Source organism: Gossypium hirsutum, chromosome A12 (assembly GCF_007990345.1).
Source record: "Gossypium hirsutum isolate 1008001.06 chromosome A12, Gossypium_hirsutum_v2.1, whole genome shotgun sequence".
In the NCBI taxonomy this organism is placed as follows: Eukaryota; Viridiplantae; Streptophyta; class Magnoliopsida; order Malvales; family Malvaceae; genus Gossypium; species Gossypium hirsutum.
In genome coordinates, this window is record NC_053435.1 from 80,290,104 (window position 1) to 80,299,884 (window position 9,781).

At 36.5% G+C, this 9,781-nt stretch overlaps 1 long non-coding RNA gene across 1 annotated transcript; it reads left to right on the top strand.

Moving 5' to 3' along the window:
* The first annotated feature begins 3,389 nt into the window (after nucleotides 1-3,389).
* Nucleotides 3,390-4,301, top strand: LOC107923861 (uncharacterized). The gene is made up of 2 exons (XR_001691673.2): nucleotides 3,390-3,629; nucleotides 4,063-4,301. It is a non-coding gene; the product is annotated as an uncharacterized lncRNA (long non-coding RNA).
* Nucleotides 4,302-9,781: the final 5,480 nt, after the last annotated feature.

The following is a 9,781-nucleotide window of genomic DNA, read 5'->3' on the forward strand; positions in this document are numbered from 1 at the left end:
ACATTGGTGGGAGCACTAAATCGGGGACCAAACTCAGATCCTTAGCATCAACTCCGTAGTGGTAGTCAGCATTTTCCATTGCTCTAAATTTTTCTTCTAACCATCTGTATCGATCCTCAAGTTGCTTTGGCAATTCCATTCTTTCTTTTTCTATTTCTGCCATATCATCTAGATCAGGAACAATAGGATTAGTTGGATTATCCCCCAGATTGGAACATAAACCCGTTAAGTAGCTCATTGGTGCCGAGGTACCAGCTTGATATTGTTGGGGTCTGATAGTAATGGGTACCCTTCGTAGGTATGCTTTTGGTTGTACCTGAAAGTTTATCGGGGTAAATCCCGAGGGGTAAATAGGATCATCATTATCATCCCCTGAGTTGACCGCGATGCTCTTCCCTTTTTCACGTTCTCTAGCCAGCAACTGCGTCAATTGGCTTATCATATTTCTTTGGGATTCTTGTATCTGATCCCTCATATCCTATTGTACTTTTTCTAACTGTTTTTACAGTTGCGCTTGCAACTGATCTTACATATCTTTTTGAATCTGTTCTAGCCTTTCTAATCTTTGTCAATTACTTTAGTTTTGGCGCGAGTACTGTAACTGTCGAAACCACCTTATTTAAATTTTATATTTAAATGAAAAGCAGGGAATCGACTTTTGAAAATAAAACATGGAGTCGCCACTGATCTTTTTGTTCAGGTGTGATCGGATCAACTAAGAATTTGGTTATTTTAATAAAACATTTTTGATTTACTAAAACAACGATTTTGGCCTGCGAACTTTTGAGAAAACGGGTTCGGGAGTCGGTTACGCATGAGGAAGGATTAGCACCCTCACTACGCCCAAAATTGGTACCAAATCGATTAAATGTTGTCCTTATGTAAAATGTTTTTGAAATGTGGTTCCTTTTTGATAATATTTGAAATAACCGAGTTGGTTATCAAAATTCTCTTGCTTAAGAGGAATATAGCACCACATCCAGCACGATAGGACATGATCATTTATGCCCTCGAAAAAATGATAAATTTTGACTTCCGAAAAATTTGTAAGTTGAAAACCGCAAAATGATGCCCAATTATCTGGTCCAACGAGAAAATCGAAACCCAGCATAGTAGGGCACGACTCCTCAAATTTCTAGACATCAGATATGGCCTTATTTTATAATTTAGAGAGTATGAGTGAAATTCTAAAGGAATCTTTTATCATTGAACGAACGGGAAATTGCAACCCAGCACGATAGGGCACGATTCCCGAATTGCCAAACACCGAGTATTACATTTGTTTTAAAGAGTTTTAGAAGACATGAACGAAATTCTAAAGGGACATTCGATTACTTTGAGCAAACGAGAAATTGCAACCCAGCACGTTAGGGCACGATTCCACGAATTGTCAAATATCGAACATCGCCTTCGTTTTAAAGGATTTTTAGAAGACATGAACGAAATTTTGAAGGGATATTCGATCATTTTGAGCAAACGAGAAATTGCAACCCAACACATTAGGGCACGATTCCGTGAATTGCCAAATACCAAACCTCGCCTTCGTTTTAAAGAATCTTTAGAAGACATGGGTGAAATTTTGAAGGGATATTCGATTATTTTGAGCAAACGTGAAATTGCAACCCAGCACGTTAGGGCACGATTCCGCGAATTGCCAAATATCAAATCTCGTCTTCGTTTTAAAGAATTTTTAAATGAATAATTATAAAACTAGCTTAAAATTTATTAATGCGTTTTTGAAATGAGACGAATTTAATCATAAAAATTTGGATTTTAAAAAAACCACATTTCATAAACCAAGTAGAAAACGACGATATGGGGTAACAGGCACACATGAGATGCGATACTTGATGAATGAGAATATTAATCAACTAGCAGAATAAGCAATTAAATATGATTAATCTAAAAATCATAGCCTAATTTCAATCACGTATGAAGAACAATTAACAAATCAATAAGATGAATACCATGCAATGATAATATATATTCATGTTATAATATATAAAAAAACAAGATATGTGCAAAGCAAAATGGAATGTAGAAATCAAAATGGTATAAGATTAATAAACTTAAGATATATAGGTTGACAAGTTTGAATAAAAACTAGGGATATATAACCATAGAAATAGATATTATAAAATAAAAGTTCGAATCAAATTGCGTGTAAAATATTTTAGACACAAATTCATTTAAAAGTTGACAAAGTACATGCTAATTTAATATATAATACAAAAGAATAATAAAGATACATGACAAGACATAATACACAAAATAGATTTATAAAACATATGTACATGTAAATTTATGGTAAAAAAAAATCATGAGATTAATAATAATATATATAAATTTTAAGTTATTCTAAAAATTATATACATACCCTTATATCAAAACATTTAAATAAGAGGCTATATAAAACACAAAAGTAATATAATATAAAGAAATATTCAAAAATAATAATTTTATAATTTCAAAGATGAAGTTTCTAAAATTGTTTCATATATACCTAATTATTAAAATATATGTTATGGAATAAATATTTTTAATCGAATAATATACAAAATATTGAAGAATATTAGCTTAAAATTGACAATTTTCATAAAAATAAATTTAAATTATGTACCAAATATGAAAAGATTAAAAAAATGTATAATAAAATATAATCTTAGAAATATAATAAATTTACAAATCATATATATATATACATAAATAACTTTAGAAGTAATTATTTGTAAAAACATGGAAATGCACACAAGGTTAAATTATTTTTACTACATGTATATAAATATGTATAAAAGTATTTAAAGATGTTACAATAATATGATATAAAGAGGAAATTCAAACAATAATTTTATAATCACAAAAATAAATTTTAAAATAACAGCTTAGCTATTAAAACGGTGCATGTACAAATATACGCAAAATATTTAAATGAGATGTTATACTAAATGCATAAATAATATAATAAAAGGAACTCTAAAATAATTATCCAATTAAAAACAAAGCAAAATTATTAAAATAAATCATCTAAAAAATATTAAACGGATTTAAAGTAGTAATTTATATCAATAAAAACTCAATTATAACTGAATAAAATTTAAAGGGATAATTTGTAAATAAAATAGAGTATTAAAATATAAAAAAGGACTAGCATGCCAGGAACGCGAATCTCAGGGACCAAATCTGGAAATATTCCAGACCCCGAAATGTTGCATAGTAGCGTGGGCTAAACTGATATGATTTCTTAATCCAGATGCCATTTAAAAAAAAAACAACTAAAGTACAAATAGGGCCTAATTCAAAATCAGGGTAAACGAGAGGGGTCAACGTGCAAATCTCCCAATTTAAGTAAACACACATGAATTTGGCCTGCCAAACGGTCAACATGCAGGCCTTTACCCCTTGGAACGGCACAGTTTTCTAGGCCAGATATTAAAAACCCCATTTCTCTTTATTTACCTTTCAAAAAAGCTAATAATCTTTAAACGCCCTTTTTTTTTTAAAAAAAAAGAACCCTTAATCTGCTCTGTTAGGGTTGGTTCAACACACTGCCGCCAAACCACCATCAGTTCGATGGCCGACGGCGCGAAATACCAGACTCTACCGACAGGGGTTGCAACCACAGAGATCTGGTAAACCACTTCTTTCCCTTCTTTTTTTTTAAAAAAACTTCAAATCGTATTTCACTCTTTCAAAAAAAATAGCAAAACTTCAAAGTGAAACGTTCGACCCTCGCCCGAATCTCCTTATTTTCGAGATACTTGAGTGTTCATCGGTGTCGTTTCAGATGTTTCTTTCTTTTATTGCAAAAAAAAAAGAACGCAAGCAAATGAGGAGAGAAACAAAAGAATAAACGGACTTGAAAAAAAATCACCTCTTGATTTGATGATTTCTGCCTATTCTATTTCTTTGCTGTATGTGCGTTTTTGTGTGTATCTGAAAAAAATACATGGCTTATTACATGGATTTTTATAGCCGAAAACAGAGAAAAATGAAAAAAGAAAATACAAATGTCTTGTTTTTTCCTCTCTGCTGTGTTGCGATGCTGTTCTTGTCTTCATGCAGGTACGAGGGAGGACATGGAGCACGGAGGTGGTACGGTCACTGGAGGCTTGTACGGCGCTGGAGGCTGCTGCGGCACTAAGCAAATGGGGCTAGGGTTAGGGTTTCCAAGAACTTTCAAAAGATTGGGCCTATCGGGCTCTATTTTTGGGTCTAGGTTAATATTAGTTGTTGGGCCATTGAGTATTGGGCTAAAGTCTGTAAATAGACATTTAATGGACTATATATTATTGTATTTTTCATTTTGTTTTCGTGGTTTTTGTTTGATTTGTGTTTGCACTGGCCCGAGCCAAAATTGGGGATTACAGTTGCCCCTCTTTGCTCATTGTCGTGTAACAAGAATGGAGCAAAGACTACAAAAAGGTCAATTTTGCCCGGTCCTGTAGAATCTTGATTTCTTTGGTGCTTCTCTTCTTTGAGGTAGCTTTGTTCCAATCCTCTGCAACTTCAGGGGTGTAGGAATTGTCGCTCCAATCTACTCCACTGTAACTCTAGAGATATAAGATTCATCATCTTCGATCTGCTCCACTGCAACTTCGGGGAGACAAGATCTACAATCTTCAGCCTGTTACCCTACGGCTTAGGGAGTTAAGGCTTGCTTAAATCTGCTTCACTGTAACTTCAGGAAGCCAAGATTCGTTGTCTTCGATTTGCTCCACTGCAACTTCAGGGAGACAAGATCTACAATCTTCAGCCTACTCCACTACAACTTTAGGGAGCTAGTACTTGCTTAAATCTGCTTCACTACAAATTCAGGAAGCCAAGATTCGTCGTCTTCGATTTGCCCCACTGCAACTTCAGGGAGACAAGATCTACTATCGTCAGCCTACTCCACTACAACTTTAGGGAGCTAGGATTTGCTTAAATCTGCTTCACTACAACTTCAAGAAGCCAAGATTCGTCGTCTTCGATTTGCTCCACTGCAACTTCAGAGAGACAAGATCTACAATATTCAGCCTACTCCACTACAACTTTAGAGAGCTAGGACTTGCTTAAATCTGCTTCACTGCAACTTCAAGAAGCCAAGATTCATCGTCTTCGATTTGTCCCACTGCAACTTCAGGGAGACAAGATCTATAATATTTAGCCTACTCCACTACAACTTTAGGGAGATAGAACTTCCTTAAATCTGCTTCACTGCAACTTCAGGAAGCCAAGATTCGTCGTCTTCGATTTGCCCCACTACAACTTCATGGACGCAAGATATATAATATTCAGCCTACTCCACTACAACTTTAGGGAGCAAGGACTTGCTTAAATCTGCTTCACTGCAACTTCAGGAAGCCAAGATTCGTCATCTTCGATTTGCCCCACTACAACTTCAGGGAGACAAGATCTACATTCTGTTTCATAGGCTTATGCTTATGCCAAATAATTAGGATGCTATGATCAACATGAATCAATTGTTCCTAACTAGATGTGATGTTTATGTCAAATAATTAGAAGGCTATGATCGAAGTGAATCAAATGCTCCTAACTAGATGTGTTACGAATGATATATGAATACGAAAATGAAAATGATCCAGGTATCATTACTCGTTCATCAGGGCATTATCACTGACGTATTACGCGGCCATCTTGTTCAGCTGGTATTCTTGACAGAAAACCCAAAGAAACAATCTCAATCTACTCGGCAAGCTTGCCCTACTGAAACTTTATAGAGTTTTTGCTTATCCAACCCACTGTAACTCAGGGTATAGAATCAATTTGATTTGTTACATCATTCTTCGGGTGTAATGACCCTGTGTGCATGTCTGATATTTGCGTGAATGCAGAATATCATTTTTCTTTTCCTGAGAATGATCCCCTCTCACACTTGGATTGACATTGCTCGTCATTTGTCGATGTTGTATCACCGACGAAATATCTTGCCTCTTGGTTAATCGATATCTTTAATAGAAAATTCAAAGAGATAGCCACAATTTAGACTCTCTTTTCTCAAACATCTCCATCCCTTAGGTTTGGTGAGTTCTTAACAACAGTCCTGTTTCAGGTTCTTGTACTATTTAGAAGCCTCTCGAGTAATATGCAGAACTTCTTTTATGAAAGTATTATTGGTCCATTAATCATTATTTCAATGCAAAATGCTCGAAAAAGATCAAAAAAATAGACAAGAAGGAAATTGGGTAAGAGCACGGATCGAAACAAATAAGTTAATCAAAGATTGCAAATGCAATAAGAAGGAAATTAACTCAACATGAATAAGTTAATCAGAGATAGCAATGCAATAAGAAGGAAGTTTATTTGGAGCATATTTTGAAATGAATATAGTAATCAAAGATAATAAATTCAGTGTGGGTAAGATGAAAACTAGGTGCCCCAGATATCGCAGCCCGAGCTTCTCTGTACAAATTTCTTGAGGTCCATTTTGAGCTCAATATGTATCCAGGGGATCCAGAGTACTTTGTCGATGCCCTGAGACGTAGCATACTTCTTCATTGTTAATTCAGGCATAGCAAGACTGCTGTGTGCCCTACTTTGATCAAAATTTGAGCCGCCTTTTCCAGGTTTTCAACTAAAATCCCCTTTGGTCTCAAGGCGCCCTTTGCAGGTTTTCGCCTTGGCCTCTCCTTTTCTTTTCTTTTCTTCTTTTTCTTTTTCTTTTTCTTATTCTTATTATTATTATTGTTATTATTATTGTTTTTTTATGGTCTCAAAGCGTCCTTTGCAGGTTTTTGCCTTGGCCTTTCACTTCCCCCTGAAGTCCTTTTGTATAAAAATTATCTTTTTCCACGCCAGGTCCTCCTTGTGGAATTCTTTAGGATGAACCTTTCTGACGTAGGCTTGCGTTATTCATTTTTGGTACATTGGGCCATGAAAAATGGCTTTCAATCTCCTTTCTTCAAATTCAACTGATCACATCGGGATTGGATCTATTCTGCCTGATCCAACTTTAATTTTGACAATACTTCATCTTGATTTTTTTCAAGCATAATATTTCTTCACAACATCTGAGTTTACTAGATTCTGTAACTCCTTCCCATCCATCTCAGTGAGAATCAAAGCTCCACCTGATAATACCTTCTTTACGACATATGGTCCTTCCCAATTTGGTGTCTATTTTCCTCTGCAGTCTTTTTGTATTGGGAGAATCTTTCTCAGCACGAGTTCTCCTTCGTGGAATTCTTTTGACCATACTTTCTTGTCATGGGCCACGATCATTCTCTTCTGGTACATCTGTCCGTGACAAATTGCCTTTATACGTTTTTCTTCGATGAGGTTCAACTGGTCATATCGAGCTCTAACCCATTCTGCCTCCTCTAATTTCGACTCTATTAAGACTCGTGGAGAAGGGATCTCAACTTCGATGGGTAACACAGCTTCTATTCCATAAACCAGAGAGAAAGGAGTTGCTCCCGTAGACGTCCACACAGATGTGCGATATGCATACAAAGCAAACGGTAGCTTCTCGTGCCAGTCTTTATATGTCTCGGTCATTTTCTCAATAATTTTCTTAATATTCTTGTTGGCCGCTTCAACAGCTCCATTCATTTTTGGGCGATAGGGTGAAGAGTTATGATGCTTTATTTGAAATTTCTCACACACTTCCTTCATCATCTTGTTGTTCAGGTTCAAGGCGTTATCTGAAATGATTCTTTCAGGCAAACCATATCAACAAATGATTTCCTTTTTCAAAAACCTGCAAACTGCAGTCTTCGTCATGTTGGCAAACGAAGTGGCCTCTATCTATTTTGTGAAGTAATCAATAACCACAAAGATAAATCGGTATCTATTAGAAGCTTTTGGGGAAATTGGCCCTATGACATCCATGCCCCATATAGAAAAAGGCCACGGAGAAGTCATGACATGAAGGGGCGAAGGGGCTATATGAATCTTATCACCATAAATTTGACATTTGTGACATTTTCGTGCAAAACTAATGCAGTCGCTTTCCATCATCAGCCAGTAATAACCGAGTCTCATAATTTTCCTGGCCATAGTGAAACCATTAGCGTGTGTCCCACAAATTCCTTCATGGACATCTTCAAGTATTTTTCTAGCTTCAACATCATCCATGCATCTCAAGAGCACTTGATCTTTTCCTTTTTTGTACAGAATGTCCCCATCAAGAACAAATCCTGATGCCATTCTTCTGATTATTCTTTTGTCGTTCTTATTTGCTTATTCAGGATACCTTTGATTCTTGACATATTCTAGGATATCATGGAACCATGGCCGTCCATCTGGCTCTTTCTCAATGCTGAAGCAATGTGCAGGGACTTCATATATACTCATTTGAAGAGGCATTATTTCTGTTTCTCTGTTCGCTTTGAACATTAAGGCCAAGGTGGCCAGGGCATGAGCCAATTGATTTTCTTCTCGTGGAAAGTAAATAAAAGTTATTTCTTTGAATTCTTTAATCAGCCCTGCCACTAGATCACTATATTTGACTAATTTTGAATCTCTCACTTCCCAATATCCACAGATTTGGTATATCACCAACGCTGAGTCCCCGTACACCTCTAAGATTTCGATGTTTCGTTCAATAGCTGCACGAAGTCCTATGATACAAGCCTCATATTCTGCTATGTTGTTGGTACAGAAGAAATTTAGCCTGGCAATGAACGGATAATGGTTCCCTTCTGGTGATACCAAGACTGCTCCAATCCTATGCCCCAAGGCATTCGATGCGCCATCAAAGCTCATTTTCCATGACTTTTCTTTTGATGACTCGCACTCTTTTTCTATAATGCACATCAAGTCTTCATCCAGGAAATCAAATCTCAATGGCTCGTATTCATCCGTTGTTCGAGTTGCTAAGAAGTTAGCTATTGCGCTTCCTTTTATCGACTTTTGACTTACATAGGCAATGTCGTATTCCGATAGTAAGATCTGCCATCGTGCTATTCTTCCTGAGAGTGCAGGTGATTCCATCATGTATTTTATTGGATCTAGCTTTGAAATTAACCATGTCGTATGATACAACATATATTGCCTGAGTCTCCGAGCTACCCAAACCAAAGCGCAACAGTATTTTTCAATGGACGAATACTTTACCTCATATTCAGTGAACTTTTTCCTGAGGAAATAGATCGCCTTTTCTTTCTTTCCTGACTCGTCGTGTTGCCCCAGTACGCAACCCATTGACTTTTCAAACACAGTCAAATACAATATCAATGGTCTTCCCGGAGTTGGCGGTACTAGCACTGGAGGACTAGACAAATATTGTTTTATCTTATCAAATGCCACCTGGCATTCCTCATTCCATTCTCCCGGGTTATGCTTTCGAAGAAGCCGTAAGATTGGGTCGCATTAGTTGGTAAGTTGAGCGATGAATCGGGTGATGTAGTTCAACCTCTCTAAAAATCCTCTGACTTCCTTTTGCATGCATGGGGGTGGTAACTCTTGAATGGCTTTTATTTTATCTGGATCAACTTCGATACCTCTTTCACTGACAATGAAGCCTAGCAACTTTCCCAAGGAAACCCCAAACGTACATTTGGCTAGATTAAGCTTTAGCTGAAACTTTCTCAGCCTTTCAAACAACTTCTTGAGGTTCACTATATGCTCTTCTTCCCCTCGGGATTTAGCAATCATATCGTCGACGTAGACCTCTATTTCTTTATGCATCATGTCATGGAATAACGTCACCATAGCCCTCTGATATGTTGCCCTAGCATTCTTTAACCCAAATGACATCACCTTGTAACAGAATGTTCCTCATATTGTTACGAAGGTAGTTTTCTCCATATCCTCAGGGCCATCTTGATCTGATTATACC